Here is a 27,474-nt window from a genome sequence, read left to right as displayed (position 1 = left end):
TCCAGAACTTTCAACCACGTTGAACAAAATGGCTATCTCAAAATTTTGATTGGATTTGTTTGGGGAAATGGTAGGCGTGGAAGGGGTGTTAGTTGCCTTTCAATTACTTTTGACTATTAAAAAGGGCACTTGCCATTTAATTTTCGCATCGAATGAGCCCATTTTGAAGTTTCTACAACAACAAGTTCTATAACAAGCTTATGTGCCCTCAGGGTATAACTTACAGCCTTAGCCCCGAGGACGGTGGGGGGTTGTCACCCACATAGACCAGATTACCAAAAATTTCACTTATGTTGAACAAAACTGCCATATCAAAATTTTCATTCTATGTGGTTGGGGAAACGGTGGGCGTGAGAGGGGGGTTAGTTGCCCTCCAATCACTTTCAACTATTTAAAAGGGCACTTGCCCTTTTCGAATGAGCCCTTTTTGAAGTTTCTACGACAAAGCTTTCTATAAAAAACTGATATGCCCCCAGGGCCTAACTTACAACCGTTACCCTGAAGGCTGTGGGGGAGTTTTCTCGTCGAAAAAATAATTTCTATATGGAAATCAACTACGTTGAACAAATGGCTATCTCAAAATTTTGATTGGATGTGTTTGGGGAATGGTGGGCGTGGAAGGGGTATTTGTTCCCTTTCAATCACTTTTGACCCTTAAAAACGGCACTTGAACTTTCGACTTACAATCGAATGAGCTCACTTTGAAGTTTTTACGACGACCCCTTCCGTATGAAGTGCCTCTAGGAAGAAAATAATTATAAATAAATAATAAAACATTGGAGCTGTATGGCCTTTACCATAGGCATCGCTATAGCGTTGCCTCTGATAGGCTGTACGAAAAATGAGGTTCAATACCGTTCTCTAGGGCTATAATGAAAGAAAGGTTGAGGTGGCTAGAATTTATTGTTTCATTGTATATTATTCATATTTAAAAAACAATAGGCAAAATACTTTTAAGCACAATTTTTTGCTATTGAAGTCTGACGGAACAAAGAGTTGATTTGAGCAAAATATTTATCCAAAATATCGAAAGTAAAAATATAGATATATTGGATAATCAAATAATCGCCCCAAACTACAAGTGACTAAGTGGCCCTCAGAATTATACAATATCTTTCGCCTTTTGTGAAAATCATTTGTGCCAGTTAATAGGATCATCGTCAATGAAAAATCAGTACTAACTTACTCAAGTCAAGTAAGAGCCAACTTCAGTAAGTCTTTTTGAAGCTTGGTTACAACAATAACCAAATTTAAATATATAATAGGATAAATTCTATAATAACAAGCTGATTCCTAGAGTTAGAGTTACCTTCTTCCAGGTTAGACAGCTTTTCAAAAATTCAAAGTAGTTGAAAAGTCAAAAAGCAATGCTTACAAAATGATAGTAGTATTTATAACAGTTCTTGAAGTGAATTTTTTTTATTAAAATATAGATTTTTCAAATTATATTTCAATTTTTAAATCTTAAAAATGTTCTGCTCATTTAATTATATTATACAAAATGTTTCTGTAATAATAGTACACCAAAAGCTATCTTGAAAATAGATTCTAAATGTACAAAACGCTTATTCTGAAAATAAAAGCACCGGAATAAGGAGTTCCAATGCAAATTAAAATGATAGTATACTACTTTAAAGAGTACCGTACTCATTAATTGATTTGAAACAAGTTTGAGAAGAATAGCCATAAAAGGAAAACAATACTGATTAAATTTATTTAAATCTAGACTGGTAGAACATCGCGTTGAACTAAATGCAATTATTTAAATATAATTACAAGCGCACAATAAAAAGACTTTGTAGAAGAGTGAAAAATATATAATAGTCCTTAATTTCTGCCAGTTCCGTTCTTTCGGGGGTGGGAAGTGATGCGACCACACTGGGTCCCACGTCTACCGAGGTCCTCACTAGTGATTTTTGTGAATTCACGAGCGTCCTTACAGAAAAAACTTTAGAATTTACGACTGGGGTTTCCAAATTTGGAGCCACTTTTTTAAATGGAGCGGGACTAGCCTCCTTTTGTTAGAGTCTTTTTGCCCTGGTTACCAGATAAACGTAATTTTCTTCTGTTTAGTTATTTTATTTAATTTATCCCCACTCTGGGACTCCCTATGGCAGCCCTCCCTGTTTTTCTTCTACTTCGTAATCTCTGATTTTTTTCGTTTATGGTAATATTTTTCTACCACATGGATTAAATAGCTTATAGACTATTACGCAGTTTGGTAACTCATCCCTGAGTTAAAGATATTTTTGAAACGACTTGTTTGATGAGGTTGAAAAAGGGGATTTAGTTTGTATTGCCTCGCAAAGGATCACAGGCCTGAGTACAGCCATGATCAGTACGGCCAGTTTAAGTTGAGAGCTCAGCCTTCCATTGTACGTATCATTACTGAAAAATTTACTGAACACTATATGTGTTTTGAACAGTCTTAGAAATTACAAATAAAATCAAGCTGAATGTTTGATATATAATGCTATGAATTGTTGAAGGATCATCAATCAATCAATATATTAATACTAAAAAAAAAACAATTACACACGTAAGGTTTTTACACGCCCAAGAAGCTCAGCTTGTAAAGGGTCAACAAAACAAGATAAAACACTATTATAAAGCACATAAAAAAAAATACATACATAAACAAAAAAAAACACTGGATCGAGACAAGGACATTTATGAAATAGAGCATTTAGAAGGAAATTAACATATAACTGAAAAAAAAATATTTAAATGAAGAAAAGAGATTAAAAATTAGGATAGAATCAAAAACATATTTTAAAATCTGAAAAATATATTAAATGAAGAAAGAGAGACACATAAATTCGGATGGAATTCAAAAAAAGAAAAAAGGGAGAAAATACTATACTGGAAATACCCAGCGAGAAAGTGCCTTTGCAGAAAGAGATAGAGGGACATCAGGAGGGATGGCGTTCCATAGTAGAATTGATTGATAAACAGGAGACCTCTGACCTGCTGTTGATGATTGTTTAGTTAAAATAAATCTGCGATAAGAGCTACGTAAAAAAGAACAGTACCTACCTGAGCCTGACAGAAAGAAAAACTGCTGCAGAGACGGTGAAAGTGTACCTAGAAAAGCAGAATGCGCTAAATAAAGATCACTTTTATCCACAATACGATCCAGCGGAGCTATTCCAGTATCATTGTAAATATCAGAGGAAGGGTAAAGCTGAGATAGAAGAAAAGTAGCCTTCCCTGCCCTATTTTGGGTTCTTTGAAGTGAGCAGAGAAGAGATTTATTAGTACTACCCCAGACAGAACAGCAATAAGAAAGGTAAGGAAAAATAAGAGCAAAATAAAGAGAAAGCATAACATCTGGGGGAAGAAATGAGTTAACCCTGTATAACATTGAACATTGGCGAGGACAAGGGAACGGGTATGAGTTATATGGGGTTTAAAAGAAAGAAAACAGTCAAGATAAACACTAAGAAATTTCACTATAGTAGCTTGCGGTATAATATCATTCCCATAAGTCAGGATGGTTGGCTCCCTTACGTCTCTCATACGATAAGAGGTCCTGAAGCGTACAATGGCACTTTTTTGGCTGTTGAGAGCCATACCATTTGACCAGCACCAATCTTTTACTTTATCAAGAATACCTTGAGCTAGGGAAGTGGCAGATGGCAGGTCCACTGCAGCAATGAATAAGTTAATGTCGTCAGGAAAAAGAATAGGGTGCACAAGGGGATGAAGACCATCAACAAGATCATTAATATAAATTTAAAAAAAATGGTCCAAGCACAGTGCCCTGTGGGACACCTTTCAAAATAGGCAAGGTAGAGGAAGAAGCATCATTGACCAAAACATACTGAGATCTCCCTTAGAGGTAAGACCTGAGCCATTCACGTAGGACTCCGTGCACTCCAAATAAAGATAATTTAGACAAAAAAATAGAGTGAACGACAATATCAAATGCCTTTGAAAAGTCAATAAATAAACCCAAAACACTCGAGCCCTTTTTAAGGTTAACACGCATAAACTCTGTTGCATCTGAAAGTGCATGCAAGGTAGAAAAACTGGGACGAAAGTCATACTGATTTAATTCTTCAGTCGTATTAGTACTAAATACAAATGAAGAGAGTCTCAAACTCTCTTCCTTCAAGTTTTCAACACGGACGCCAGAACACACCAGCCAAGCAAGAGCGGCTGGATTTAATTCTTCAGTTGTCAAGCAGTTTTTTGAAAACTTGAATTCACTTTATGTTCGTTATCAATTAGGACCAACTAGAATTTGGAACTGTGATGAAACTGGGCTTTCCACTATTGTACAAGCCCCCCGTGTTGTCGTCAAGGAAGTAACAAAACAGGTTCAACAAACTGTGTCAGCTAAAAGGGGCGAGAATGTCACTCTGCTATGTTTCGTAAGTGCAAGTGGACAGACAATTCCTCCAGTGTATGCCTTTCCTCGTGTTGAGATTCCTGAAAGGATGTTTCGAAATTGCCCCCCTGGATGTGTTGGTCTTGCCCATCGAAGTGGTTGGATGACAGCAGACAATTTTTACTTGTCTATTCAACATTTTCAGAGGCAAGTCAATGCAACTTTAGAAAATCCTGTCCTATTGCTGCTGGAAAATCATGAAAGCCATGTTTCAATTAAAAACATCAATTTTTGCAAGGAAAAGAGGATCCACCTTCACACATCTCTACCCTATTGTTCGCATCATCTCCAACCACTAGACGTGTCAATTTATAGTCCTTTGAAACGAGCTCTCAAAACGTCTTATGACTTATGGCTTCAGCAAAATCCTGGTCAAAGAATATCTATGCATGAAGCTGCACAACTGTCGAAAGTACTATTTATTCAAAAGATAAGTCCTCAGAACATAACTGCAGGGTTCGTTAAGACAGGCATATGGCCATTTAATCCAGACGTATTTTCTGAATCTGATTTTCTTCCAGCATCTGTGACTGACAGAACTGAGCCACAAGAGGAACCATAGGCTGGAAGATCAGAATACAAGGAAGTAGCTACAATTCAGTCACCTGAAAAAGTGAGACCTTACCCAAAATCTACTGTTGTACGTCAGTTGGGGGGGTGCTAGAAAACTTGGCAGGACTAGAATCCTTACAGATACTCCCGAAAAAAATAAGCTTGAAGCACAAACCCAAAGGAAAGTTTCGAAGAAGCCAAAGCTCCCATCAAATAAAAAGAAAGCAAAGACACCACATAAACAAGAAGAGAGGACTAGTAGCGAGGGCAAAGAGGAGTTTCCATGGGAAGTTGAGGATTCTAATGAGTCATTTAACAATGATAGTGAGCCATAAGATGAACTAATCTAATACAGTTCTTGAGATATTGTCTTGGTAAACTTCTCTGTTGGAAAGAGGGGAAATTCTGCTATTTTTTATGCAGGAGAAACTGAACAGACTGAAAATGAAAGTGCTGTAGTGAATTTTCTGCACAGAAGTGGCGAAATATTAATTTTTCCAGAGCAATTAGAAAAAGCTGAGGTAGATCCAACAGATATTGAATTTAGACTCCCAGTCCCTCATTTCACAAGTTTAACGGAAAGATCATTGAAATGCGTGGTATATGGATAGGATCTTTCCATCTACAATGTAAAATGAATGAGGGGTTGTAGGTATTGTGTTTAGTTGAACTCTGTTTTATTTTGTATTTTAAACATTGTTTCTTGAATAAATAGATGAACTTTATTACCTATTTGGATTGGCCCCTACACCCTTCCGCGTTTAACCCAATATGGGGGCTATTACCGAGACAAAATAGCTTAATGATACTTATGATAGACACATTTCATCTTGCTTTCCAAAAATGCCATAAATTCATGCTAGAATGACAAGTGCTTATTCTACTTTGTGTATAAAATTCGAGTGTATTGGTTCAAAAATGAGGATTTGGGGGTAGAAATGGTGAAAATCGTTCGGAATAGCCCCCCTCTCCCCTACTTTTCAGACGCGACGAATTTTAGATGGTTTTTAAAATTCTATGACTATGTGAAATACAGTTTTTTTTATAATAACGATTTGTTGTCAAACTTGAAAGAAGTCATTAATATACTATCGGACATTAACCTAAGAGGAAGTAAGTGAAATAAACATTTTAAGCAGTCCTTAGCCATTACGAGATAGTCACATCTCTAAATTAAGGATCTATAAACCCATTTTTGGGCACCATTTTTTTTTGTAGAAATATAGCTCTTGGACTTTTGAAATACAACATCTATCGAAACTATTTAAATGGAGAAATTTCTTGATTGATTATTAGACGCTATTTAATTTATATAAAATAAACTTACATCGAAGAATTGGTTAACGCTATTTTGATTCTCCATAATGTCAACTTTATATTGTTCAATCAAAAAATGAATTAGAACTGATGCACTAGACTCAGATGTACGCTTTTTTTTATACATTTGAATTCAAAGGAAAATATATTACAAATAGAATTTCTGTCACAGTGAATCTAACAGTTTGATAGAGAATATTCTTAGTGACTCCATATTGGGAGTCCTGTTCACCTGTAAAAATGTATTTATGGTCAGAGTATAGGGTGTTGCTCTGGCTGGACTCAAACTGTCTTCGATATTTGGTGTAAGCCCCGTGGTATAGGGTCTCTTACTAGTGTCGCGATTATACACAGGGACTAATAAATAGTTACTAGCCCATCAGTTCTATTAAAGACGACATACCTTTGTGCATTAAACGGTCGGATAGAAAAATTAACATGGGATTTTAAACGCACTCATAGAGAAATTAACACGGGACTCCTGTGACAAAGATATGGAAATTAACATGGGATTTCTGTGAGTCAGGTAACAGATTAAAATGGGATTCCAACGGCAGCCCTCTGACGTCACGACACACCCTCAAGCATTAAATAGATCCCTAGGAAAATAGCATAGGATTTCCGTGACACTTCCCAGGTGTTCCCCTGGCATCAGCCATTGTTTTTCTATTATCCCATATAGCAGCTGTCTAGACCTTTATTCTGAAAGAGGCCCAGGACACACGCCGTTTTAAACGGTTAGGTCTAATATGGATGAAACAATTTTATGTAGCTTTGCGTTAAGAATCCATGGGAAATCCTCGCTTGTAACTTAAAGACAGCACACACCATATGTGAGATCATATAATAACAGCGCAACCATTACTTTAACGTAATACCTTTTTGGCATTTTATTTTTTGCGCGAAATGTTCAGAGTATTTTTTTCTTTCTTTTTATTTAATGGCGTCACACACTTTATGTAAGCTCGGCGCATCTTACACAATGATGGCGCACATCTTACCTAATAACAGCGCGGATATCACTGTTAAATAATACCTTCTTTGAGGTTTTATTTTTCGCCCAAAATGTTCAAAGCATTTTTTATATTCTTTCTTTTTTCTTTAATTCTATGTCCTCGCTGGGACTTGAAAGGTCAATTGTCTTCCAATGGGAGAGCGCTGCATCCGTCAGGACTGGGCAGCTATTCCCAGTATTTAGTCCTACTCATTACATTCTAAAATTAGCCGCGCAGCGCACTTATGTTGCCTAAGTAAAGAACGATGTTGGCACAATGTGTTATTTTTTTTTGTTTTAGACCAGGGCACTTCGTATCGAAGTATTTGTCGTAAAAACTTCAAAAAGCGCTCATTTGATTTGAAATTGAAGTGGCTAGTGCCCTTTTTAATACGTAGTCGAAAGTGATTGGAAGGCAAATAACATCCCTTCCACCCCAATTAAAATTTTGAGATAGCCATTTTATTCAGCGTGGTGAATTTCCAGATAGAAATTATGTTGTTGAGGAGGACACTCCCCCCAGCCCTCAGGGCAAGGGTCGTAAGTCATGCCCTGGGGGCATATAAGATTTTTATAGAAAGCGTTGTCGTAGAAACTTCAAAAAAAGTTCATTCGATCGGAAATTCAAAGGGCTGGTGCTCTTTTTAATAGTCGAAAGTGATTGGAGGGCAACTACCCCCCCTCTTGCGCCCACCTTTTCCCCAAACACATTTTGAGACAGCCATTTTGTTCAAGGTAGTTGAAAGTTCTAAAAATTCTGTCTTTGAGTGTGACATCCCCCCCCCGTACAGCCCTCAGGGCAAGGGTTATAATGTATACCCTGGGGCATATAAGGTTTTCATAGAAAGCGTTGTCGAAGAAACTTCAAAAGGGGCTCATTCGATTACAAATTGAAATGGATAGTGCCCTTTTTAATAGGTGAAAGTGATTGGAAGGCAACTAACACCCCTTCCACGCCCACCATTTATCCAAACACATCCAATCAAAATTTTGAGATAGCCATTTTGTTAAATGTAGTTAAAAGTTCTGGGAATTAGGTCTTTGAGGATGATAACCCCGTCAGAGCCCTCAGGGCAAGGGTTATAAGTTATACCCTGGGGGTATATAAGGTTTTAATTGAAAGCTTTGTCGTAGAAGCTTGAAATAGGGCACATTCGGTTGGAAATTCAAAGGGGTAGAGCCTTTTTTTAATAGTCGAAAGTGATTAGCGGGCAACTCAACCCCCTTTCACGCCCACCTTTTCCACAAACACACACAATCAAGACTTTTTACATACCCTTTTTTTCAGCGTAGTTGAAAGTTTTGGAAATTAGATCTTTAAGGATGACCCCCCCCCACACACACACACACACACACACACAAACAAACACAGCCCTCAGGGCACGGGTTGTAAGTTATGCCCTTGGGGCACATAAAGTTCTTATAGAAAGTGTTGTCGTAGAAACTTAAAAAAAGGCTCATTCAGTTAGAATTTGAAAGGGCTTGTGCCCTTTTTAATAGGCTAGTCGAAACTGATTGGAGGGCAACTAACCTCCCTCTTACGCCCACCATTTCACCAAACATATCCAATCAAAGTTTTGAGACAGCCATTTTTTCAACGTAGTTGAAAGTTCTGGATATTATTTATTTGAGGATGATCACCCCCCTCCCTATACCCCTCAGAGCAAGGATTGTAAGTTGTGCCCTGGGGGCATATAAGGTTTTTATAGAGCGTTGTAATAGAAATTTCAAAACTTCAAAGGGCTAGTGCCATTTTTAATAGTAAAAGGTGTTTAGAGGTAAACTAACACCCCTCCCGTGCCCACCATTTCCCCAAAAACATTCAATAAAAATTTTGAGATAAAAAAAAATTTCCACTTAGTTGAAAATTCCGGAAATTATGTCTTTGCGGATGACTCTCCCTACAGCCCTCAGCGCAAGGGTTGTAAGTTATTCCCTTGGGGCATATAAGGTTATATAGAAAGCGTTGTCGTAGAAACTTCAAAAAGTGCTAATTCGATTGGAAATTGAAAGCGCTAGAGCCCTATGTAATAGTTGAAAGTGATTGGAGGGCAACTAACGCCCCTATCAAGCCTACAATTTCCCCAAACACATACAATCAAAATTTAGAGATAGAAATTTTGCTCAGCGTAGTTGAAAGTTCTGGAAATTAGGTCTTTGCCAGCGTTTCGTAGAAATTTCAAAAAGGACTCATTCAATTGGGAATTGAGAGGGCTAGTGGCTTTATTAGTAGTCAAAAGCGATCGGAGGGTGAATGTCCCCCCTCCACGCCCATCATTTCCCCAAACACTTCCGATCAATATTTCGATATAGCAATTTTGTTGAACGTAGTTGCAGGTTCCGAAAATTATATTTTTGAGTATGACAACCCCCAACAGCCCTCAGGGCTAAGGTTTAAGTTATGCTCTGGGGGCATATAATCTCATATACAAAGATTGGACAAATACTTGTTTGTCAGTTTTTGGAAAGGCACGCCTAACTAGAGTCTCAGGCAGGTTGACCAAGAACTTAAAATTAAAATAGGGCCGTTAGATTGCCTGGAATGAGAAGTTATGCCCAGGGGGTATTAAATTTCTTATGGAAGGGATGGTTCTTTAACTTCAGAAGAGGCTCAGTCTTTCTCCCTGAAAAAGACTATGGCAATATAAAATGAACAGAAATTAATCAAAAAAGCTTTTTGAACAAAACAAGTTTTTCAAAAAAAAGTAAAGAACTCCATTAAACCAAAACTGAACAAAAATAGAATCAAATAATCTACAAGCATACAACTACCACAAATCAGTATCAATAAATAAATGAAACCCAAAACAAACAGAAATTAAAATAAGTCAAACTCAAAACGAGCAGAAATTGATCTGAGTAGGGTTCTAAACCATATACTTTCGGAAAGCCAGAATATAATTTATACTTTACTGAAAATAAATTCTTTTAGATGGTTTTACTTATAACTTTAAGAAAACAAAATTAATTAAGATTTTAAGGAATAAATATCAGCATATGTATATTAAACTGACAATGCACATTTTTTCAGTAAATTCATTTGAATCTTTTTCAGTAAAGTACAAATTATATTCTGGTTTTTATAATGTATAGGGCTTAGAACCCTACTCAGATTAATTTCTGCTAGTTTTAAGTTTGACTTATTTTAATTTCTGTTTTTTGGGTTTCATTTATTTATCGATACTGATTTGTGGTAGTTGTATACTTAGTAGATTATTTGATTCTATTTTTGTTCATTTTTGGTTGAATGCAGTTCTTTACTTTTTTTTTGAAAAAATTATTTTGTGGAAAAAGTTTTTTTTATTAATATCAACCATAAGCTGATGTAAGACCATATGTTTGGTTTATTATCATGTAAATTTATATTTGCTCAGCGTGCAAAGCATAGTGTGCAAATATGATAGTTAATCATTTCAAAATCATAATCATTTCATAATCGTTTATCAGTGCTAATCACCATGCTAGAACACAATTGGGCAACGCACTGTTCCGTCCAGCCAATTCACAAGAGTAACTTGTAGTTCAAACTGATACTATTTTTTAAAACGTAAATGATTAGCACAGAATGATAGCACAGAAATGATAGCAATGATAGCACGTAAATGATAGCACAGAAATGATTCAATGCAGCCGTTGAGAAATGGAAACCAGCATCAGATCTGAAAAAAAAAGTTTTTTTTTCAACTAAAAGTAATAAGCAAGATCAACTTAAAATGAATGGGAACTATTCCATATTTAAAGGGGACTGTCCCACCCTCCTTACGTTAGTGTCTGTTCTTTACGTTAGTGTCTTAAACGTCTTTAAAAATACATAACATTGAAATTCAACGATCCTTGTCTTTGAAAAGCCTTTCATGAAGCATTATGACCAAAAGTGAAACTTTTATGTAAAGAATGAAGGTTGAGGATGTGGCAGCCCTTCTTATTTTATAAAATATTTTAAATAAAAAAACCCGGCAACCCGGCTCAATGGTAACCGAAACTCTAGAAAACGGGTTTTTGATACCAATAGATATATCAAAAGAATCAGATTTCAATGCTGATTTCAAATATATAACTTTCATCAAGTTTAATGCTACCCATCAAAAGTTACGCGCCTTAGAATATTTGGCTGATTTTCAAAAAATGGGGAAAGACCCCCTAAAAGTTATAGAACCTTAATGAAAATCACACCATCATATTCAGCGTATCAGAGAACCCTACTGTAGAGGTTTCAAGCTCCTATCTACAAAAATGTGGAATTTTACATTTTTTGCCAGAAGAAAGATCACGGATTTGGAAATTCTTGCCGCTACGGTTTATTTGTTTGTTTGTTTGTTTGTTTGTTTGTTTGTTTGTTTTTTTTTCCCAGGGGTGATCGTATTGACCCAGTGGTCCTAGAATATCTTGGGAGGGCTCATTGGAACGGAAATTAAAAGTTCTAGTGCCCTTTTTAAGTGACCAAAAAAAAATGGAGGGCAACTAGGCCCCCTCCCACGCTCATTTTTTCCCAAAGTCATCCGATCAAAATTTTGAGATAGCCATTTTGTTCAGCATGGTCAAAAATATGATAAATATGTCTTTTAGGATGACTTAATCCCCCGAAGTTCCCAGAGGGAGGGCTAAAAGCTATGAACCTTACCCAATGTTAACATATAGTATGGGTTATTGGGAAGTATACAGAAGTTTTCAGGAGGTTTTTTTTGTGGTAGGGGGAGGGCAGGGTGGGTCGGGGGGGAGGTTGGAGGGTCTGTCCAGGTAGGAAGTTTTCATGGGGGAAGGGAAATTGCCATGAAGGGGGCGCCGGACTTGCCATCATTATTTATTGGTTATTGGGAAGTATACAACTATTTTCAGGAAGGATTTTTTCTGGAGGGGGGGGGGCTCGAGGAGGGGGTTACTCTGGAGAATATTTCCGTGGACGATTTTTCTTTGGGGTAAGGGACATTTCTATGAAGGGGGCGCCGGATTTCCAAGCATTATTTAAGAAACGATCAGAAATTAAATAAAAAAAAACAAGTTTTTTCAACTGAAATGTAAGAAGGAATATTAGAACTTAAAACGAACAGAAATTATAACGTATGTGAGGGGGTTCTCCCCCAAGTCAATACCTCGCTCTTTACGCTACAGTTTTTTTTAGTGCTTTCAAAAGAGCTATCTATTCTAATTAAACGGCCTTTGTGATTCAGGGGTTTCTGAATCAAATTTTGTTTTAACTTTTAACGTAAAGAGCGTGGTATTGACTAAGGGGAGAACCCCTTCATATAAGTAATAACATATACGTAATAAAAAAAAACAATAAAAAAACAAGCGATACGGCTCAATAGTAATCGAAACTTTTAAAAACGAAATTTTGATGGCAATAAATGTATCAAAAGAATGTGTTTATAATGCTGATCCTAAATATATAAATTTTATTAAGTTTAGTATTACTCATCAAAGGCTACGAGCCTGAGAAAATTTACTCGATTTTTTAAAGAGGGGGAAACATCCCCTACAAGTGAAAGAATTTTAATGAAAATCACACCGTCAGATTCAGCGTATTAGAAAACCCTATTACATAGGTTTCAAGCTTATATCTGCAAAAATCTGCAACTTTGTATTTTTTGCCAGAAGAAAAATATACGAAAATAGAAGTTAGTTACGTAAGTTAATTTGTAAAGACATCCATTTAGCAAAAGAAAAGTAAAATTTTTATGCAAATAAAAGCTGCATTAACTAAAAAACGATCAGAAATTAAATAAAAAAACAAGTTTTTTAAACTGAAAGTAAGGAGCGACATTAAAACTTAAAACGAACAGAAATTATTCCGTATATGAAAGGGGCTGTCCCCTCCTCAACGCCTCGCTCTTTACGCTAAAGTTTGACTCTGTCTCACAACTTTATTTTTTAAAACAATAAAAAACTTTAGCGTAAAGAGCGAGGCGTTGAGGAGGGGACAGCCCCTTTCATATACGGAATAATTTCTGTTCGTTTTAAGTTTTAATGTCGCTCCTTACTTTCAGTTTAAAAAACTTGTTTTTTTTATTTAACTCTTTTTATTTGACTCTGTCTCACAACTTTATTTTTTAAAACAATAAAACACTTTAGCGTAAAGAATTAGGCGCTGGAGGAGGGGACGGTCCCTTTCATATACGGAATAATTTCTGTTCCTTTTAAGTTTTAATGTCGCTTCTTACTTTCTGTTAAAAAAACTTGTTTTTTTTTATTTAATTTTTGAACGTTTTTAAAATAATACAGGTTTTGATCTTGGCTCACCGTATACTTCAACTATTATGTAAGGGTTCTGAAACGCCACAGCCAATTCGTTTCTACCAGATTTCTATTTCTCTTGATGAATAACGAAGAAGACCAGTTTCAACCCAACGACTTGTGAAGTTTTAAAGTCATGAATAGGCTCGAATCTCTTGTAAATTTAAGCTGTGATTTGACAAAGACTGATGAAAAAACTAATGTTTGCGGTCAACATTGATCGCGCCGATGGCGCGCCGCCGATATCTTCCCGAGGGCGCGCCACCGACATCTAACCGGCTGCATGGCGGCGGCATGCTGTTTTTGGCCCCACCGCTGCCGGTCTTCCCGCATCAGCGCAGTACCGGGGTCTAGTTGAGATGATTCAAAACTCAATATATGCTTGCATGGTGTGAAACGGCCATGCCTGCAACACATCAGGAAATGCTAAGGATATTAAGCTGAAGCTTCCAGGTAAGGTTGAAGAGGATAAGCTAAATCAAAGGACCCTGTGTGCATTTATCCAGGTTGTCAAAAGACCATACCTGCAATATCTGAGGACCTCAAGAGGGCATCAAGTTGAAACTTTCAAGGAAGGGTAAGAGTGATATTGAACTAAATCAAAAGCCACTACCTGCTTCTTGATCGCCAAATGGGCATATTTGTAACATCTCCGGAAAGGTTAAGGGTGTTAAGTAGAAACTCTCTGGGAACGTGGAGGGAGATATTGAATCAAGTGCACCAGAGGCAAACTGGCATTCCGGCAATATCTTAGGAGCAGCTAAAGTCATTAATTTAATACGTTCAGTGAAAGTTGAGGAGGGTTTTGAAAAATAAAATCAAAAGTCACTATATGCATTTTGAGTTGTAAAAAACCGTATCAGGATTATCTTAGGAACAGTTTCCAGTATTAATTTGAAACTATCAGTGGATTTTTCAGGGGATCTTGGACTAAATCAAAGAATACTATGTGCATCCAGGTTTTCAAGAGGACGTGTCTGAAACATTTCAGGAGTGGCTAAAGGTATTAGGTTGAAACTTTCATTGAATGTAGTGCGAGATATTGATTTAAATTCAAATATATGAAGTGTCTTTCGTAGTTGCCAAAAATAAATACTTCCAGAATCTTGTGAGAAGCAAAGGACATTATGTTGAAAAATTCAGGGAAAGTTTAAGAGGACGTTAAATTAAACCAAAAGACACTATTCTGGGTTGCTAGAAGGGCGTATCTGCTATGTTTTAGGAACGGCTATGGGTATTAACCTGGAAATTTAGGGGATGTTCAACTTCATAAAAAAATACTTTGTGTATCCTATTGTCATTAAAGTGTATCCTATTGTCATTAAAGTGTACCCTATTGTCATTATATTGTCAAAAAGGTGCATCTGCAATATCTCAGCAAGAGCAAAGGGTATTAATTGCCGGCTTTACGGACCAAGCGGACAATTTTGTGCTAGGTGTTTTACCCCTCCCCCATAAATTCCACATCACAGAATAGTCTCCCGAAAAATTCCTCCCGCTGAAAATACCCCGAACTACTACGCCCCTCCCCCCAACTAACATTCACCCTAGAAATTCCCCATGGAGTATTCCCTCCGGAAAGTCCCCCGGATAGTCTCCCCCTAACGAAAAATTTCCCCGTTCAAAGTTGAGTATCCACAGAGAAAGTTCAAAATGGGTACCTCAAAATGTCGATCAGATTTCCTAAGGGGTAAGAAAAGGACCAGGTGTCTTCCTTTTAATGAAATTTCCTTTTAGATATTTAACATGCCTTTTTCAGTTACAAAAAAAGAATGGAATTAAATAGCTCGTCAAATTTTTTAGCAAAAACGTGAACCAAACAAACCAGATTGAAATTTAAAGACAAAAACGGACAATGTGGAAAGTAAAACAAAGTTTTGTTTTTAAAATTTTCGATTACTATTGAGCCGTATCGCTTGTTTTTTTATTGTTTTTTTTATTACGCATATGTTATTACTAATATGAAGGGGTTCTCCCCTTAGTCAATACCACGCTCTTTACGTTAAAAGTTAAAACAAATTTTGATTCACAAACCCCTGAATCACAAAGGCCGTTTAATTAGAATAGATAGCTCTTTTGAAAGCACTAAAAAAAACTGTAGCGTAAAGAGCGGGGTATTGACTTGGGGGAGAACCCCTTCACATACGTTATAATTTCTGCTCGTTTTAAGTTCTAATATTCCTTCTTACATTTCAGTAGAAAAAACTAGTTTTTTTTTATTTAATTTCTGAATGTTTCTTAAATAATGCTTGGAAATCCGGCGCCCCCTTCATAGAAATGTCCCTTACCCCAAAGAAACATCCTCCACGGAAATATTATCCAGAGTAACCCCCTCCTCTAGCCCCCCCCCTCCAGAAAAAATCCTTCCTGAAAATGATTGTGTACTTCCCAATAACCAATAAATAATGCTGGCAAGTCCGGCGCCCCCTTCATGGCAATTTCCCTTCCCCCATGAAAACTTCCTTCATGAACAGATCCTCCAACATAACCACCGACCCACCCTTCCCTCCCACTACCAGAAAAAAAACCTCCTGAAAACTTCTGTATACTTCGTAATAACCAATACTATATGTTAACATTGGGTAAAGTTCATAACTTTTAGCCCTCCCTCTGGATACTTCTGGGGATTAAGTCATCCTAAAAGACATATTTACCATATTTTCGACCATGCTGAACAAAATGGCTATCTCAAAATTTTGATCGGGTGATTTTGGGAAAAAAATAAGCGTGGGAGGGGGCCTAGCTGCCCTCCATTTTTTTGGTCACTTAAAAAGGGCCCTAGAACTTTTAATTTCCGTTCCAATGAGCCCTCCTACTATATTCTAGGACCACTGAGATGATATAACTATCCCTGGGGGAACAACACCCAAAACAATTACAACTAAACACGCATCCGCGTCTTCTTGCAAAAAATGGAAAATCCTATATTTTGTAAATAAGTGCTTGAAACATCTGCAATAAAATCCTCTGATATAACAACTACAGTCGCACGATTTCAGTAAAGTTATGTAATATTTAGGGGTCTTTCCCCCTTTCTTTGAAAATCAGCCAAATTTTCTCAGGCGCGTAACTTTTGATGGGTAGTACTAAACTTGATGAAAGTTATATATTTGAAATCAAAATTGAAATCTGATTCTTTTGATATATCTATTGGTATCAAAAACCCGTTTTCTAGAGTTTCGGTTACCATTGAGCCGGGTCGCTCCTTACTTACAGTTCGTTACCACGAACTGTTTGAAAAGCCTTTCATGAAGCATTATGACCAAAAGTGAAACTTTTATGTAAAGAATGAAGGTTGAGGATGTGGCAGCCCCTCTTATTTACAATTCTGTTTTTCTGTTCATTTTAATTTTTAATCTTCCTCCTTACTTTCAGTTGAAAAAACTTGTTTTTTGTTTGATTTCTGACTGTTTTTCAAATCGGGCCAGGAAAACCTCTCCCTGTGTAAAATTTCCGTGGAACTTCCCCCCCCCCGAAATCTTTCCTCCCCACTGAAAATTATCCCCTTGGAAAACCCCCCGAAGAAAATCCGTTCCCAAAATATTTTTGTATATTTCCAAATAACAAATACTATATGTGTGCAATGGGCAAATTGCACAATTTATAGACCTTTTTATTATGTTGAATCAAATAGCTATTCTCAAAATTTTGATCTGATACATTTTGGGAAAAAGAGGACATAGGAATAAGGATATTTACACTCCATTGTTTTTACTTAAAAGGGATACTAGAACTGTCAATTTCTATTCAAATGAGCCCTCTTCCGATGGTCAAGGACTATTGTTTGACAAGATCACCCCTGGGAAAAAAATCAATAAACACGAATCTGCTATTTTTTTCTGATGAAAAACACAAAGTTCCACATTTTTGCAGATCAGAGCTTGAAACCTCTTCAGGAGGGTCCTCTGATATGATGAATCTGATGATGTGATTTTCATGAATATCGCTCAACTTTTTGGGGATGTTTTCCTCCTTCCCGAAAATTGAGAAAGTTTTCCCAGGCTTGTAACTTTTGATGAGTTATATTAATTTATTTATATGGAATCAGCATCAAAGCTTTTGATGTGTCTATTGTTATCAAAATTTTACTTTCAGTGTTTCGGTCATTATTGAGATGGGTCACTCCTTACTTACAGTTCATTACAACGCAGTGGTTGACATTTAAACATAGTATTCGTAGGAATAAAATAAATGAAGCTCTAAAATCCAATGAAAATGTTTCTTTGCTATTAAACCAATGTGACGCGTAAACCTGCAGCAAAAAACGGATGAGATTGGCGGAGCACGCAAAAAAAGTCGTTTTTGCGTGAAAACGCAACAGAATGAACCAAGGATCAGCATGGGGCAAAACTTTGTCTGCCTTATTTTTGGCTTGCTTTTCAAAGGCTGTGGCTTATCTTGGCTTGGTTTCAAAGGCTCCGACTTACTTGTTGGTGAACTGTCTGCAGGATTGCCACTCTTCGTGGTTTATCACTATTTCTAGTGATTTTTAAGTTGCCTAGTGATTTTTTTCTAGCTAGTGATTTATGTTGATTTTTGGTCTAAAACTAGAGATTTTTTCCTAAATTTAGTGACTTTTCACGATATAGTGTGTAGATTCATGATTCAATCGAACAAATCATACAAGCAGCTAATTAATAAAAAAAAAACACAAAATAGTGACTCACTACAGTTCCTACAGTCATATGTTCCAGATTAGCATATATGCAAATATACCGCCTTTGAAACTTACGATTTCTCACCATATATCCATATCAGATGACCCAAAAGCTTAATCATCAATATAATAGGTGAACTTAGTTAATCGCAAAATTGAAAAAAATTTCTACTTCCTATTTTAGAACATTTGATGATGTCGAATTTTTGTCTTCATATTTATGTTGTTTTTTTTCTCTGTAATCTATCAGTTCTGAATTAGATTTTCTTCTGTTAAAACCTTTGAGAGTGGGGTGAATGGTGGATATGAATACACCCTCTACATCTGCAAATAGAACAGAAATGGAGTAATTGAAGAATAAGAAGGTAGGTATACATTAAATACAATTTTCTAAATAAAAAAAAAGAAATCATTGAAAAAGAGAATAAGACTTGGGGCTTTTTATAATAGGATTTTTAATATAACTAGATAGATTAAATCGATTGTAGTTTCATGGTTGAAGTCGGTTGGAAGTAAGAGGGGAGTATCTTCTCAAGGAATTGTCTGATGATTTCAATTTCTACTTCTAATATCTAATCGAAATTCCAATAATTCGCAAAATTCTCTTATTTGTAATCAAAACAACTAATTTTTTTGTTGTTCAATGGGTTTATTAACAAATGAAAAGAATAAATCACACATAATCAAAATACTCAGTCCATTCCTGGACGCCGAGAACCAAAATCATTACAATTTAAGAAAATACGCAGAATGGTCACCGCTCCTAATCTCAGACAAAACCATACCTCTCATTTTGAAAATAACTTAAACTATTACCTCCCCGTTCCTTACCTTCTGGGGAAACCACCCCGTCATATTTAAAAATCATACATTTGTAATTTAAGTTTACTACTTACATTTAATTAAATTTTTTTTTTTTTTTTTTTTTATCTATTCTTTTGTAATGCTATTAAACGGTTTTTTACTCTTTTTTTAAATGATGCGAGGGAGCTCCTACCTCTCAGCTCTTCTGGGATCAGGTTCCATATCTTTGCACAAGCTACGTTAGGAGCGAAATCTGATCGCACGGTCGGGGTGAGGGGTATTTGCAGGTTTGATGATGATCGGGTATGCAAATTATGCTGGTCTGAAATAGGTCGAAATAATCTTTTAAACGCAGATGGCAGCTCTCCAGCTAAAAACTTGAACACAAAGGTCAAGCATGATACTTGATGCAGGGACCCTAATGACAAGTACTCTTCATTTTTTCCAATTAATATCAGTCATCGTTGATGAATTGAATTCAGTTTTCACAGGTGGGATTTAAAAGTTGATTGCCAGATCATTGCACAATGCTGTAAATGGGGTTTTATAAGAGCGTTGTACAGGAGGACCAGCGTTTTCTGCGGCAAAGCGCTTTTCAATTTTTTATTATTCCAAAATTCCGGGATAGCTTCAACTCTACTGCTTGAATATGATGCACGAATGATAGGTTCTCATCGAGGAGGATTCCTAGGTATTTTGCAAAATGCTTTTCTGGCCGACTAATCACACCTCTGGATGTCTTGATACCACATATCTCCGGATGGACACTTCCAACCCGGGAAAAAAATAGAACACAAGATTTCTCAACATTAATAATAAGTCGGTTAGCATCCATCCAGAGATACGTCCCCTCCAGAACCTTCCTCAGTTTAGACATGAGCGTTGTCTTATCCGTTTCATAGCAACCAAGCGTAGTGTCATCGGCAAAGGCCACGAGCTCATCATCTTCACTTTCGGACTGGAGGGAGTTTTCATCCTGGTACAAGTTACAGCAGCGAAGATTTGTTCGTGCCGGGTTCAGCACTCGACTCGGATCGTTAACATGGATCAGGAAAAGTAATGGTCCTAATATTGAGCCCTGGGGGACACCGCAGTTAACGAGCACATCGTTTCAAGGATCTTCTCCCAAATAAATCCTGCGGTCCCTCAGATATGACCTGAACTAATCCAGAACTTCGCCTCTTATCCCTACATGCTCCAGTTTCCCGAGGAGAATTGAATGTTAAATACTATCAAGTGCTTTTCTGATGTCAAAGAGAACCGTTCCAGGTAGCAGACCAGAATCCAGAGCTTTGTTTATCCATAAGCTCAACGCCATAAGTGCATCCTGTGTGGAGTGCCCTGGTCTGAACCCAAACTGGTGATTATTAAGAAACCCTTTCTTCTCCAGAAACTGTAGTAGCTGCTGTTGCATAGGTTTTTCAAAAACTTTTGAAAAAACTGAGAGGATAGAAATAGGTCTGTAATTATCCAGGTCAACTCGAGAACCCCCTTTGTGCCGTGGAATTATTCTAGCTTTCTTTAGCACTTCTGGGATAGTGTAATAAGTGCAGATAACGTCCTATTCATTATATTTTTGGATTTTTGTGCTAACATATTAAACAGTTTGTGGTAACTAACTGTAAGAATGGAGCTACAAGGTTCAATAGTAACTGAAATTCTAGAAACGGAATTTTGATATCAATCAGTATACCATCTGCTTGTCATTATGTTGATTCCAAATATATAAGGTTCATTAAGCTTAGTTTTACACATGAAAGGCTAGAAAACTGTAAAAATTTGCCTGATTTTTGAAAGAGGGAGGAAACACCCAATAAAAGTGAAAGAATTGTAATTTAAATCTAACCATTAGATTTGGCGTATCAGAGAACACCAAATAGGTTTTAAGCCCCTACCTGCACAAGTGTTAAATTTTGTATTGTTTGCCCGAGAAAATTCACGGATGTGTTTTAAATTGTTGTTTTTTTTTTCAGGGGCGATCGTATCGAACCAACGGTTCTAGAATATCTGGAAAGGACTCATTTAAATGGAAATTAAAATTTCTGACGTCCTTTTTATTTGACCAAAAAGATTGGACGGTAACTAGCCCCCCTCCCATGTCCCTTTCTTCCCCAAAAGTTGTTCGATCAAAAGTTTGACATAGCTATTTTGTTTAGCATAGTAGAAAGGCTCCAAAATTATACCTTTAGATTTTATATGACCCACGCAGCCCCTGAGGATAGGTGTGGGGATGAAAGTATGCTAAATATAATTTGCTAAGGATAATAAGGATAATGTACGATCTATAATAACCAGTTTCGCAGCCACAAAGATAAATAATGGGTGACAGAACGCATTGGACTTGTATAACTTGGTCTATATATTTGCACGTAAGGAGGATGGGGGCAAGGTTACATTAAGTTACTTTACCCTCATACCCCCCTAATGTGCAAATATATAGCCAAAATTGAATTATTATATAAACTAAAGTATTATATTTTCATCATGTTTTGGCATATTATTAGGATTAACATAACTTTACTTATTGGGTATGTTCCGTATAATTAACAAGTGACACTTTTTTTTAGGAAGCAATAAGACCGCTGCTTATCGAAAGTTCTGAAGAGTGGGAAACATTTTTTCCCTGAAATTATAAAAAGGCCATTTTCAAAATTTTTGCTGGTGTCCCAGTAATTATGATAGCTCAACTAGAATAAAAAGAAAAATAATTTCTATATATTTTCGGGAGAAAACTGGGGTTCCGGGTCGACAAGGAAAAAAATCAAAAAGAAAAAGTTTCGATTAGATCATTGATAACTAATTGTCAGTGATTGGGGTATAAGCCAAGGGTACCAATTCGCGAAAATAACAAAGATTACTACAATAAGAGTTGCAATTTTCAAAATCTTAATATCAATTTTTCTTCTTAACATTCACCGGGATGGATCTTTGTTAATAGCTCTTCAAGATCAAAAATCAGCAGATATATTACTTGATCCAAAATCTCTTCTGAATACACCATTTAATTCATCTAAATGGAGCCCAAAACAATCCCCAAAAAAATAGTAGTATATAATGTTCCCCTAGAAATACCAATTCAGGATTTAAAAGAAGGGCTCTCAAATAGAGCAGGTAACGCAATCCCTGTAGAAGATGTCACTCAACTGGGTAAACCCAACTCTAATGGATTAAAAACAAGTAGATCTTTCTTATATACACTGTAGGAAAAAATTAATATCCCAGAAAAGTTATTCCTATTTGGGCAAATCAAACCGCACAAGGAATACAAGCCAAAGCCTATCCAGTGTCAGAAGTGTCTGAAACTGGGACACACAACAAATAAATGCAATGAAATTCTCCTAGACTGTAGCAATTCTAAAGGGTCCCATCCTAAAGAGTTGACAACTTGCAACAACATGTATCAATTACATGATACATGTATCAATTGTAAAGGCCCACATGAATCCACCAATAAATCACAATGCCCTGCATATAAGAAAAGAGCACTAACACTCCAAATAGCAACAGAGAAGGCCATTCCATACCCTTTTGCAGTTATGGAAGCAAATGCTGCCCAATCACACCAAATAAAACCCATATTGAAATCAAATAAAACTCCCAAGTCAAACACTCCCAATGCATCAAGTACTCCTTACAAAACACCATCCTTTAAGCCCCCTAGCTCACATGTCTATTAGAAAGAATCACCAAGCCAACAAGCCTCCTTGCCTAGTGAGATGAGGTCGGCCTGGCACCCCCTCCCAACAAGAAACAAACCAGAAACACTACCAGGAATTAGTCCATTAACTGACAAACTGGATGCACAACCAAACATGCAAACCCCAAATATATGCTTATTCATTCCAAACTGCAATGCAGTTCAGGCCATGAATATACAACAACAACAGAAAACAAAAATCATTGCTGAATTGGCAAAAATCTACATCCCTAATCACACGCTAATTCAAGCAAAAAAAGATCTTGTTTTACTATTAACAAAGCTGAACATTGATACACAGTCAAATGAAAAATAAATCAACAACACATATCAATACTCTAGTGGAACGTAAGATCATTTACTGAACATAAGTTAAATGAACTAATATATTAATATATATTAATTCATTTAAAATCAACAAATTAAGTCTCTGAGATACACTATCCTGAGAAAGGATAGATCATCAGAGAGAAAAGGAGGTGGAGTAGCTTTAATAGTTAAAAATAATATAAACTTATATTGTATCAACTCTCCAGATTTTGTAAAGGTTGTTGTTGCAATTGGTATTAGTGTTCTGCTGTATAATACAAAAACCTACGTATTTGGCTCTTTTAACCCTATTGGCCAAACTAAAGATGTCTAGAATTTTTTCAGCTACATAAATAACTCTAATATGTTGAAAAATATCATTATTTATGAAGACTTTAATGCTCAAAGCCTTTTGTGGGGGATTAGACCAGCAAATAAAGCTGGTAAGTTCATTGAACGTATGATTTCAAATAATAATGAATTAGCTGTTGCTACCCCTCCAAACCTGAATACATATTTCAACCCCAAAAAGTGGCAGTTTCTCTACAATTGACCTACAAACTGTGTCTTTAAATATTTTGAATATAATTTATATACATAAAATTGATAGTCTATGTACTGACCACTTTGCCATAGTTTGCTCCCTAAACGAACATGCTGAAACCCTATCACATACCTCCAAATATATCAACACTAAAGCAAATTGGCCTATGTTCCAAAATAAGCTAAATGATAAAATTACAAGTTTCACCCAAAATTCATGCATTTCAAACACAACAGCTGACACATAAGCTGAAGTTTTGGCATCTTTACGAATAGATACAGCTATTAATGCTATCCTCAGGAAACACACCCAGGCAAATCTTCCCTACACACATTCCTAAAGCATGCAGGAGAAATGATTGACAACATAATTGGAGAACAAAAAAGGCGGCTTGGATAACATTCTTTAAAAAACTTCACCTACTACATATTTAAAAAAATTGCGAGCAGAAACTAATCTAAAAAGGACTATAATAAATGCTAAATATAACTACTGGAATAATTTTGCAAATAACCTCTCCAGAGAAACACATGAGCCAATTATACATAAAGTCATAAGCCACATCTGTGGGAAAAAGACTTCCCCCAATTCACTCCTGTATGAGCTTATGCACAATAATACCCATTATGACAATGATAATGAAAAAGTTAAGCTATTTGCCACTCTTTTTTTAATAAGTTAGCATAAAATAATTGTAGTAAAATGCCCTCAATTCCTGTGAACCCTAATCACCAAGCACGTCCAAGAGCAAAGTACATAACCAATCCATTTTCAGTCCGTGAATTGATTAATGCAATACATCATAGTAGGACCAAGAGTAGTGGCAGTTATGACAATATACATCTTACCTGGATAAAGAACCTCACTACTTCATATAAACAGAAACTTCTGAACTGTTATAATCATGCTTGGGCTTCATCTATATTCCCCAAATATCTGGAAATGTTCGTCCCTCCTACCAATCCTAAAGAAAAATAAACCCAAAAATAACCCTGAGTCTTATAGGCTCATAATGATTATTCCTGTGATGAGGAAAATAATGGAGAAAATGATCTATTACCGACTCCTCTGGTTTGTTGAAAAAAATAATATGATCCCTCGCACTCAAACTGGATTCAGGAAACACCATTCCTCAACAGATGCTTTCATATTGTTAACAAATGCAATAAATGAATCATTCTCAAAAAATAATATCCTAGTGGCAACTTTCCTAGATTTTGAAGGGGCATATCACAATATGAACCACCAAATCCTTTTAATTAAACTTGCAAACCTTGGACTACCCCCCAAGCTATTATCTTTTATAAAATCTTTCATAGAATTGCGAAGTTTCATTGTTTGTGTAGGTTCAGCCTCTTCACCCCAAAAGACAATAACCAAAGGCCTTCCTCACGGAGCAGTCCTCAGTTGCCTCCTCTTTGCCCTATATCTCTGGGACATGAACCTCCCCCACACGAATCTACAATATGCTGATGATCTGGTACTATGGTCATCTGGCAATACCTTAGAGATTCCACAGTCAAAGCTGCAAATGTCACTTTTCCAATTTGAAAAATTCTCTCGACATTCAAATTCACCCATTGCACCTACCAAGTCAAAAATAATCCAATTTCACCGAAAGCGAAATCATGTTAATGCAAGATTAACTCTAAATGGAACAACTATTCCACAAGATAATCATATTAATTACCTAGGTATCTTGCTTGACCAAAAACTTAATTTCCACCTCCACATTTCAAACACAATAAAAAAATGCTATAGAAAAACAATTATACTAAAAAGACTTCTTTCCACACCCTGGGGCTGTAAGGAGAAAACCTTACTCCAGTTTTATAAATCACTTAAAAGACCCCATATTGACTATGGGCTCATCGTCTATGGTGCATGTGCAAAGACCCAGATGCAAAAACTTTAAAGAATACAAAATGATATATTATGTCCCATATTCAGTCTTAGGAAACCAACAAGCACCAAGTTTCTGCTTATGGAAAGTGGATTAACAACAATAAGGGAGAGACGTAGCTTTCTCTTGATAAAACATCTTACAAACAACTGAATCAAATAGCTCACACACCCTACATAATTGTTTAAGAAATCCAACCATGTATAGAGACATTGCAGATGAGTATGCCAATATTCAGAAGAAGTTTCCTGTACCCGCAAAGTCTATTGCACATACTTTCCCCCAATCCCCTTAATAGAATTGGTCAATCCCCATTATAAATACTGATTTCTCAAAGTGGACTAAAGATTTAACCCCCATCGCTTTTGTCCAGAAAAAATTTGCTGAACTTAGTACAATTACTTATAAAAACCATTTCCAAATCTTTGTTGATGGGTCCAAAATGAATGAGAAGGTAGCAAGTGGTGCCTTCCTTCCTCACCTGAAAATTGCAATGGGTGAGAGATTGTATAATAATGTATCTATAATGTCTGCAGAGTTAAATGCCATAATCATGTCATTAGGACATCTTATGGAAAATAAACCCTTGATTGCTAATTCAAATAATATTATAGTTTATTCTGACTCTTTATCAAGCCTTGAGTTGCTGTCTTCAGCTCCTCAGTATAAGCTGGATATTGACACTTATCATTGTCTTAGTATTATAGATAATCTTGCTTCAAGTCGCATAAGAACTTATCTTCAGTATATTCCTAGCCACTCTGGTATAAGCGGTAATCATTGGGTTGATGAAATAGCAAAAAAAAGCTATAAATATTGACCAGCGAAGAGGGAGACCAATCCCCATTAGAGATATTTACCGATGGAGACTATCAGATATTATGTTTAATAAGAAAAATCCTACTCTTTCCCCCTTACCCAATAAGTACTTTTCTAAAATTTATCACGGAATTCGTTCTGAAACAAATGGAATAAACTTTCTTGCATTCTCGTATCAGTTTCCTAATTCAAGTGGTTCAGTTCCCCTGTCCCCGCTTTGCAGGTATTGTATTATGAATAATGAAACAATTGACCACTGCCTTTGAATGTAATATGCTGACGTCTGCAAAGCATACCTTGCATTGTAAACTGTTAAAGTGCTTCAAACACCAAAAATCTCACTATCAGCCAAGAGCCTAGCCGACTATTCCTGCACACCGAGCACAAAAATCGATATCCATCATCTTATATTTGAACTCCTTGAGTCGAAAGATCTACTGAAAGATATTTGAGAATATCTAATAAATAAGAGACAACCAAGCCGGTAGCTCTGTAGCCCACAGAGTGAATCAGTGTTGCCACTCGACTGGAACCGCTCCGCGGCGCCGGCCTCGTCAAAAAGTGGCATTTCTACGGCATCCTTGAACCAAAATGCGGTAAAAACCACAGCATGCCCGAAATTCTCGGTAAAAGCTGTTTTGTATTTTTGAGAGAGAATGGGTGAAAAATCTAGCGTTAATATGAATGTTGATTCAGTTTCAAGTGAAGTGTGGTGAAGATCTGTCATAAATTTGAGAAAAAACGTGCTGTCTATCCTTCTTTTCAGTGGTCAAAGGTAAGTATGGTCAGCTTTGTCCGTGAACACACATTTGTCGTTCATCGTTTTCGTCAAGCACGCAACAGAAGTAAAAGTGCAGAGGTACCAAAGCAGGGAAAGTCCACGGTGGGAAAACCGTATAAATGTGAAGTGAATTGTGAAGAAATTAAAAGAGATTTTGCCTTGGGCCCTCAAGCCTATGCGATAGAATAGAATAGAATATAATTGAAGGGTAACTAGATTCTCATATCTCAACCTATTTCGATTAATTTTTAATGAAAATAAATATCAAAAGCTTCAAAAAGGAACATTCAGATAAATAATACAAGACAAACAGACAAGATTAATTTCAGACAAATAATACAAGACAAACAGACAAGATTAGTCGGAATTGGACTGTTCACGTGTGTCACAAACAATATCTTTGGCCAGATCATACACAATGCTTTGGTTCAAAAAGTTACAGTCACGAGAAGAGGCACTAGCCTTCACTTTGA

General features: G+C 36.4%; 1 long non-coding RNA gene across 1 annotated transcript in view; it reads right to left on the bottom strand.

The window, feature by feature from the left end:
- LOC148942550 (uncharacterized) overlaps positions 1-27,474 on the bottom strand; it is a 57,877-nt gene that overhangs the window by 6,883 nt on the left and 23,520 nt on the right. The window contains exon 2 of the long non-coding RNA XR_016143069.1: positions 3,037-3,084. This is a non-coding gene — a long non-coding RNA (uncharacterized LOC148942550). The remainder of the gene's footprint in view (positions 1-3,036; positions 3,085-27,474) is intronic.

The sequence above is a fragment of the Artemia sp. Qi Xiang Cuo genome, chromosome 16 (genome assembly GCF_049724085.1).
Source record: "Artemia sp. Qi Xiang Cuo chromosome 16, ASM4972408v1, whole genome shotgun sequence".
Taxonomy (NCBI): Eukaryota; Metazoa; Arthropoda; class Branchiopoda; order Anostraca; family Artemiidae; genus Artemia; species Artemia sp. Qi Xiang Cuo.
This window is presented reverse-complemented; position numbering and strand designations above follow the sequence as displayed.